Raw genomic sequence first — 10,019 nt, forward strand, 5'->3', positions numbered from 1 at the left:
TTATAGCAGAGGTGTGGGGGGTAAATAACCTCTGTGTCACTGGAGGAATGGGGAGGACGTGTTTATCTGAAGTTTGAGTCTGTTGGATCTGGTACATTTACTCATGTACTGTATGAAAGTACACATTTTAATTACAAGTACTTGAGTTTTTTCTTCTCATGCCACTTTCTACTTCAACTCCACCACATTTATCTGACATCTTTTAATAATAACTTATGTATATAGCACCTTTAGTAACAGGTTACTTCTAAATTAATATTTTCACACACAAATAAAGTATAATTTAACAATGTCAGATTGGGGTACTAACTCATTTCATTGGTCTACTTGTGTGATTGTAAATGTATTGTGATGCTTGTGAGTTTGTTCTTCGATAGCTGATGCTGCTTAAACAGTTACACTTTGCCTGTGTTCATGTCACATTGAATGAAGATGTGCAATGCAAATCCGTTACTTCAACGTTAGCTTAGTCCATTATCCAATTTGAATAATGAAAATTGAGTAAAGGAAGTCAAGAGCCTGAAACAAAGACGGCTTGCCTTCAAAGTAAAAGCTGTGACGTATTTGCTTGTTTGCTTCAGCGATCAATTTAAGGAGAGCAAATTAAATAAATAAACAAATAATGAACAGAATTTACAATTGTTATAAACTCGTATTTCTGTCACTTTCCCACAATTGATTGTGAATAAATTCGCCAATGGGCGCGAACACTGGAATTATTAATGATACATTATATTATGAATTTATTTAAGTGGTGAGGGTGAATGATACAGGCTCTTGTGTTGGGACATGTGATGAGTCTGACTGAAGTTGATTTACCTTGAACTTTGACTTTATTGCTTGCTCTGCTGTCATAACAGTAATGCCTAAGCTGTGCGATGTGAAATCCTTCAAGTTTATTAAGTGTTCGCACTTTTAAATATCCTACATGAAATCAAATAAATGGATCAAATCCTTTAGGTGGATATCCTCCGGCCTGTATAAAACAAAATGAATCCAGTGCTACGTAAAAATTACTGTCACATCAATGCTTACTACCGCATAAGAAACAGAGATATACTTAACCCTTTAATAGCCTTTAGTTAAATAGCGTTTTCAACTGGACAGCCTTCTACAATGTGCTCATGGGTAATGAGCACAAGTTTGTGTTTGCTCATTAATAATAGTAAAAACACATACAAAATATTTTCTAAATGCTTTTATTTTAATAAATTACAGACTTTTTATACCTGTACCTGCTGCCCGTTGGCATTAAGCTAACATGGATTTCAGACCAACCAATCAGATTCGTCCCTTCGCTAAAACAGTATTTAAAACTCATTTATCTTAAAAGAAGTACTAATCGTTATTATTGCTGCTTCCTTGTTAAATTACATTTAACTGATTCAGTGTCAGCTACACAGATACCGCACATCAGCTGGTTCTATGACCTCAGTATTTCTCCCCAAATTCATGAGTCAAACCTTGTCAAGTTCCATTTTATGTAGTCATTTAAAATGATCTATACACTGTAGTTAATAAACAGATCAGAGTCAGGTTCTGGGTTTCTGGGTTCTTTGTGACTGTGGCTAAGTGGATAGCAGGGCCGTCCTACAATCAGGTGGTTCGATCCCCGGCTCCGGATCCGCTAGTCCAGGGGTCGGTAACCTTTACTATCCAAAGAGCCATTTTGCCCTATTTTCCACCAAATAAAATTTGTCTGGAGCCTCAAAAGCTATTTGATGTCAAATTTCTCGCCACATATCAAGCATTCAGGTAAGCCAGCATCGTTGGCAGTGAAAGCAAATTAATACGTACACACAGAAATAAACTATTTTCCTCCGTGACTTTTCTTCTTTTGGATTTATCGATTGATAGTTTATCGAAGGTGGATGTCTGCAAATCATGATCAATGAATTATAAGGAAAGGCACTTTGTGTTGTCAGATGCAAGTGGCGGATCGCATAGCGTGGCTGGTTTTTCAATGTTTTACTATTTTGCTCGACAGAGTTCGAATCCAGGTTGATGTGATCTTTCCATAAATATATTTTCTTCAATGTATTTCTTCATACGTGGCTGTGATGTAGTGCTCACTTATACAATTGTAATCACCGCAACATATATATGAGATGTGGCTTTTAGATCGCCGCAATATTTTTGTGAATGTGTGACGTATCTGGCAACAGAGGCAGAGAACAGCTGCTGCTGTTACGCGAACACAACACACGCACGGAAGGAAACCAGTAGGTTTGAAAACCAGTAGGACGTAACACCGGCACCCACTGCATGTGAATAGTCATGTGATATTCGGTTTCAGGCGTTTTAGTCTGGATCTCGAAAACAATGCTGAAACGCCGTGTGGACGGAGATAGTTTTTGTTTGTTAAAACTCGTATTAAACATATTAGTGTGGATGTAGCCTCAGGGAGCCGCAGCAGACGGGCCGAAGAGCCGCGGGTTGCCGACCCCTGCGCTAGTCGAATGTCAATGTGTCCTTGAGCAAGACACTTAACCCCAAATTGCTCCCGTAGCTGTGCCTACACTGTATAGATAGACACTGAATTGTAAGTCGCTTTGGATAAAAATGACTGTAATGTAATGTGTTTCCTTAAACAACTCTCAATGAACAATTAATTGCTCCTGAACAAACTCATTTTCATATCATGAATTTGTGGTGGATTCAGGTCTTTTGAGAAGAGGTACCGATACCATACTGTAAAAAAACTGGTACATGTAAAAGTCCTGCTTTGCAAATGTAAACAACCCCCCCCCCCCCCCCCCCCCAAATAAATAATCTGACTGCTCAAGGCCTCCCACAGTCTCAATGACCTCCGACAGGCCGGCCGAAGCAACAGTCCTGTCCTGGATAATTGGAGTGCTGCACTTTGAGCACACTGTGCTTCCTTTAGTCCGGTAGTCCAGCGGTTCTGGAGAAAGCTGCAAGCATTCAGACCTGCCAACCTGTAACTAACACGTTTTTCCCAGCATGCATGCATTTTGACATCAAAGTATGCTGGTATAAGTTGTTTGAATGCAGGAATTTGACTGTACTTTTATTTGTTCCCGAGCACCAGAGTCCCTTTAGAAAAGGCAGCAAAGCCAGTTGTGGGTCTGTCTGCTGCGGGCTTTTTGCTGCTGGAGGACCCGCTGGAGTCTGAACTGAAGTTCTGGTGAAGCTGCATGATTTCATCCGATTTTGTGAAGAATTCGAGCAGATGGCAGCAATGTCGGGCGTGAAGAATAACTATAGAAATAGCCAATTTTCTAACTGATGGTCTCGTTTACTGTTAAAAGTTCCTCAAAGTGACTTGAAATAAAAGATCTTGCAGCTTTTTCCACCACTGTGCTCATGTAAACAATTTAACCATAAACACATTGGTTGTTTAGATATGAATGGTGAAGATATGGCAAAGAAGTCACTCTCAAAGCATGGTAAACGTGACAGGGTCGACATCGCCGCAGACCCCTAAAGCCCTGGTTGACAGTCACCCTGGGAGCCCCATCCCTCCATGCAGAGAGAGACCCGGGAAGCAGCGAGGTCTGGGTAAAGGGTGACGGCCGCAGATGGTGGTTGCCATCTGCAACCACACTGCTAGAGGCCGCCAAATCCTCCGCAGTGCACCTTTAAAGTACCAAAAGTAAGCATATTCATTTTTCAGGAAGTTAATTAACCTTTTAAACCCTAGGCCTATTTTGAGGCCTCTGCTCGAAAATGTCATACCCACACTCTAAGGGGCTTATCTCACTAACTACAAGGTCTATTGAATAATTTCAATGGAATTATAACACTAACACTTGTGATAGTTTAATACGTGTACATATCAGTGTATATGTTACTAGTAAATGCTGAATGAATATAACAGCTCAAATTGAAAATGTTCAGGTTCGCCTGAAAAAGAAAGCACTTTTGTCTTTGAAATAATGCAAATCAGGTGATTGACAGACTTTTTAGCCACTAAAACTCCAAAAAGAGTTGCACAACAGACAGAGCGTCGAAATGATTCGTAAAAGTAAAAGGAGGACTACCTATGCATAAATGCATGCATTATCTCTATTTTACTCTCAAAAGACCCAGAAAATCAGCTCAAGGTATGATGCGTTTCAAATTTGTTGCTCTGTGGTTTGATTGTTGTGTGTTCCACGGTGTAACGTTTGAAGGACATAAATATGGAAGATATCTTTGGATTCAGGGTGGAATTCTCATGCTTGCTAAGCTATCGTTCGGCCATGACGGTCTTTTTGTGATGATATCTGCATTCGGTGTGTGTAGCTCGCTGTAGCTCGCCGAAAAATACGTGGTATTGTGCTAGAACGTGGTAGTTTATATATTACTTTGTGTATAATTGTGTTGAGTGAGTAAAATGACTTTTTTTTAAATTTGTTCTCAGAATCTCGTGGGTCTAGTAGGTATATAGCATGTGGGTAAAATTCAATACATTCGTTTCGGAAAAGTGATTTATATGACGCGCTTCACAAAACACTTGAGAGTTAACAGTTTATTTACAGGTTAAAGCAGTTATCACTGGCAGCTGTATAACAAAATAACTTATTTATAAAGCACTTTTCTAAAATGTTTACAAAGTACTTTACATACAATAAAACCCTTAAGCAGCAACAATAACATTGAAATAAAAGACAATATTTAAGGTAAAACGATACAACTTATCACACAACAAACAGAAAAGGTAGTAGTTCTGTGTAGCAGTTTTCCTGCCTCTTAAACTGACTTGTTACTATTGTAGCACCCCGTTGCCACAGAGACCCGGTTCCAAACACCGTGAAGTCATATACATGCAAGAGGCAGTGTTATGAAAATATTAATCTTTTATTGGTACAAATCCAACTGTGGTGTAACCAGTGATCGCTGGTTTAGCGGGCAGGAGGAGTTCACAGGCCATGAGCCAAGAAAGGCATCACAAACAACTTAAAGCAAAAGAAAAGAAACAAAAGACCAAGGCAGCGTCCAACTAACTAGAAAAGAAATGAAAACAAAAACATAATTAATCACAAATTGTCAATAAACAGAAAACAAACCCAAAAGAAACTACCTTAACCCACTGACTGTTCAGCAACCCAGCCACCCCCACTTTGATTCCCCCCCAGCTACCATTGGGTGCACTGCTCAGGAAGCTCTTTAAAACACAAATACAACATTAACATATTTCTTAAATTGTACCCAATTCCCCAGCACACGAAATAAATAATGAAAACCATATATACCTGAACCAGCCATCCCCCAAACACACACTGTCCCCTCCGTACAGGATGCCTCCCAGACACTGCGCTACCGCTTAGCATGCGGCCTCACGCTACGCCTCCGCTTGTTGCGGGAGAGAGAGTAGATGACTCAGCACCCCTGCTCGTGGCGGCGGAGACAGAGAACCGATTCAGCACACCCACTCGTGACGGCGGGGAGAAAGACAAAGGACGCGATTTGCCAGCAGGTGCATCTTTTCACCTAATCAGCTGTGCACCCAATTACCAGTCCGGCGGACCCAATAGTTTCACCCCGTCAGTTCCACTTGGTTACACTATCTCTCATTCCTTCAAGAAAATGCCAAGAATAACTAAATGGAAGAGGACAGCTGGGCCTAATATTCATTTATATTTATGTAAGGCTTGCTTTTTATGTGTTATGCCAAGTGTGTTTCTGCTTACAGGATCACTAACAATTTGGGAAATGATCTTACTTGCTATCTTCCTCAGTGTCAGAAATGAAAATGTATATCATTGTCATCTCTGTGCATCGGTTTTGGACTTTTTGGAAGTGGTATTTCTTCACTTTTGATGGAGACCCCTCCTACTCAGTCCTAAACTACACTGACATCAAGGGCGTAGGTTTGGTCTCAGCATTGGTAGGGACACTGCCAGCCCCCCCGCCATATAAAAATAATTAATTGATATTATGTTGAACAGGCAAACTTTATTAAAATATATTAACATTTGTGTAACTTGGAACTGATTTAAACATAACGGTAATACAACCTTAGTTTAAATACAAAACAGTATTCTGCACCAAATAAATAATAATAATAATAAATAAATGAATAAAAACGTTCTGCTAAAATACCAATATACAGTAACAGTATATTCTATATCCAAAATATATATAAAAAACTTTTCTCAGTTGTGCAGCCAAAAAAGACAACACAAATTAAAAAATTTAAAATAAATCTATTCTGCACCACTTAGGCTATAAATAAAGTGCTTTCCTCCTTTATGCAATTATTAGTAGTGCTGGGCAACAATTACCATTTTTAATCGCGATTAATCGCATTGTTATGGCAAAGTTCATTAATGAATTCAAAAGTAGTGTATTGGGCACTCTTATTTTAAAAGTATACTGCTATGAACAAAAGTGTCACGATTAGGCTTTGCCTCTGTGTTCTGTGTGTCTTTGTGTAGCTCCACACCCTCCTCACTCTACCTGTCAGTCACTCCCTCAGTCAAATTCCCTTCACATGCCTCTGATCATTAATCAAGCTCTTCCCCCTCATCAGCACCGATGTGGTTCAACACAATTGTTAAGAAGGTACTGTTATGATATAATTTAACGGGTGTGGATGAAATAACCGTAAACAAATGTTGCATTAGCGTCACATTATTTTTCCAAGCATAAATTACATCAAATAACGGGCACTTTTGCCAAAATTCACCCTCAGCCTCTTATAACTAACCTCACTGGCTTTAAAAAACTCCTCTTCCTCCCCCCAGAATACTCACTGGAACTGTCACTAAAACAGTCCATCCGACCCCTACACCTCCCTCTCAACATGATTCAACACACATTTATTATATTTTATGAATAAATGTGAAAAACTATAGCTGCTGTTGGTGTCATTATGTTTCCTTGGGTAGTTTGTCTAATGTACAGTATTAAAATCATGCAGCATTATTAATATAAAGCTGATTCCAAAACAGACTGGCTGCTTCTTTTACTATCCCATCATCGCTGGTGCCTTTTTTTTTTTATCAGACAGCGTTAGTCCACCACTGGAATTAATAGACATTCTGATCAAACAGATGTTGCCATCCGTTAAAGCACTTTGCCATCTCCTACAACACACATAACGGATCTGAACATCCTCAATCACTTACTGGGTCACGGTGTCGGGGTCCTGAACCTCTCAGAACTGTGGAAGGCCACACGTCTTCCAGCCGTGCCAAAAAACTCAGCTGGCTCAAGTTATGATCAAAAAGTATTTAATAATTAACAGAAACTGAAACAGTTGCAAACTGTGTTACACTATCGATAGAAATATGTTTCATGAAACAGAGATCAAATGAAATCTTGTCCAGTCCAGCAAAGGCTAGTTATCTGTCCGAAGGTCCCAAGTGATCTGATCTTTGGCCTGAAAATACAGCGTCTTATTGTTTGAAAATGCCTATCAGCTTCAGTGATTGGCCGAAATCCATTAGCCCCCTGCTGGTTTCATCCTTCCTGCTGACCACTCCCTGATGACTTGGTGCTGTCGATTCTCTGCTTGCTCTGCTTATCACCTCATACGATCATCTTCTGGAAAGCCTCACTCAAATCCCCCTCTCTCCCTCTTGACTACCCTTTACAGTGTTTAATACATACAGTGGCTATACTTATGGTTTATTACATTCAATGATTATACTTTTATGGTTTAACACTTCTAAGTATATTTACTGTAAACATATAATACCCTCTATAAGTAAACATATTGTGACCTTTAATATATTGTGACCTTTTATTAACCACTAGGGGTGCTATTAATCCTACCAATAATGCTTTTAATACTGAAATTGGCCAGAGGACCAAAGTGGGGAGGTAGCAGAATTAGCAGAATGTAAAGCAGTCACTGAATGTTTAAATTTCGCGTCATTGCTGATTCTTGACATTAAGTTTTAAATTCTTAACAAACTGTGTACTGTGCTGCAGTTGTGTGATTCAATGCTGGGAAGAACTGGTAAATAAGGTGGCAACTAACTTCTTTGTGTGTTTGTGTACACTTACAGTGTTTCAGTAATAAATTGCTGTTTCAAATAGTCTCAGACATCGTGCAGCCACATAATGTGGGTTGTAAATCAGGTGTCATATAACATTACCATATGGATTCATATACATTTCTATGCATTTGACTGTATGGTAAGTATTTGTATTGAATGCTGCATCTTCACCTCCTTTGTTTAATTAAAAGACATTGGATGAACAGGAGGCCCGTGGTCCATTTCAGTGCATTTTTTATTATGCCAGAAAACATAAATAGATTTCTCAGTACTAACCACAAGCTTTATTTGTTATGCCAATGTCAAACCAAGTAGGAGCAATTATTTGTTTGGGTGCATGGAGGCCTCTTGTGCAGAACTCTTTCTCTGCTCTCCAGCTGTCTCTGACACTCTCCTGGGATCTAAGACACATACAGACACAACACACACACATGCTACCCACACTCTTTAACTAAAGCACAGCTGTCCAGTTTTTGTTTGGGATTGGCTGACCATGTGCCTGTGACTGCTGTGACTAGTATCTAGAACAGACTTTATGAAACATGAAAGTAGTCTTACGTAGGTTTCTAAAGAGCCAAAATGAAACTTAAAGTGTGTGCCATCTTGGCAGTGACAACAAAGCTTAACTCCCAGCTAATCCTGGGTAAAGAGGGGCAGCATGGATGGAGCTGAGGCGTGCAGAATGAAGCCTGGATGGAGCCTAGCAAGCTAGGCTGTTGCTAGACGGTTAACGTTAACCATGTGGTTGTGTTGCCCCCGGTTGCTTGTTAGTACCTGTGTCAAAATATACATGAAAAACTGGAGCACATGACTTCTTCATTCATTCAATCAATCAATTTATTTATCACATAAAATCATACTCCAGTGAAATAGAATCCCGTCAGCTCCTTCAATGTCAAAGTCCTGTGTTCTTTCAGATCGTGTATAGAACGAGTTGCTGTTCAATGATGCCATCCAGTATTCCAGGATTTAGCAAAGCTTCAAAAACCTTACAGTTACTGATATCCTGGTGGAAACTGATTCTGGCTGGATGGAGGTCATCCAGTGGCAGCCCATCATCGAACACCAGCAGGATGCCTGGCAAACAAAGAAAAGGTATACGAAAGAAACATCAGAGAGGTTAAGTTAAGTGAGTTGAATTAGCCAAGGTGAAACCTTGAAGACAGCTAGTGGCTGTGACGGCACCCACCTGTCACTCAAAGCAGCCACACCCTTAACTTAACTTAAAATTTCACCCCCCGTACAGTTGTCATGAGCTAAAGAGACCAATATTTGTTTGAACTAGTCCTTAAACATGTTGATTTGTGCTGTAAAGTTGGGCATCTTAACATTGGGGTCTATGGAGATTAACTCCCATTTAGAGTCAGTTTTAAGTGGCCATTTGATGAACTGCAGTTTTTGGCATTTCAGTGTTATTTTCATCCTCGGAGGTTGCCGCTTGGCCTCTAGCATTGTTTCCAAGCACAATGAGTTGACCGTATAATTTGTGTAGGAGCTGCTGGTGGCAGATGAAAAATGTCATCCATGAAAATATGGCTTTAGGGCCAAAAGGAAACGGGCTTAAGCTGTAAACAACCTTTTATCATGTGCAATTAACAAGCAGCTATAATAAATCACAAATGCCCTGTGTGTCAGATATATTAATGACTCTCTCTCTCTTATTGGATAAATTAATTATTTACAATGCACAGGCAGAGAATCAAATCCCACAGGAAGAAATGTGGGATCAGAGCTGCAGAGAGTCGAATGGAAAGCTCTTGAGAAATGATATGTCTTTAGGTTGGGGATGTGTTCAAATGTACATTGCAGGGCAGTAATAATTCTATTTAATGTATTCATAAAACACCATAATCAATGTTGCGTACACTATGGTCTGTCAAAGAATCACCTCTCTGGGTTATGAATGTGCTGCGCAACCTTTTTTTTAACAATAGTTGTCCAACTCTGACAAATACCTTTTAAATATTTTATTTGTGGTGGTGGAGGTTATAAAGTGGATCATGTGCATGTGCAATGAGAAGCTCCAGTAATGTTGGCGCACACAAAAAAAAAGCTTCCCTTTAAAGC

This window comes from Pholis gunnellus (assembly GCF_910591455.1).
Source record: "Pholis gunnellus genome assembly, chromosome: 1".
In the NCBI taxonomy this organism is placed as follows: Eukaryota; Metazoa; Chordata; class Actinopteri; order Perciformes; family Pholidae; genus Pholis; species Pholis gunnellus.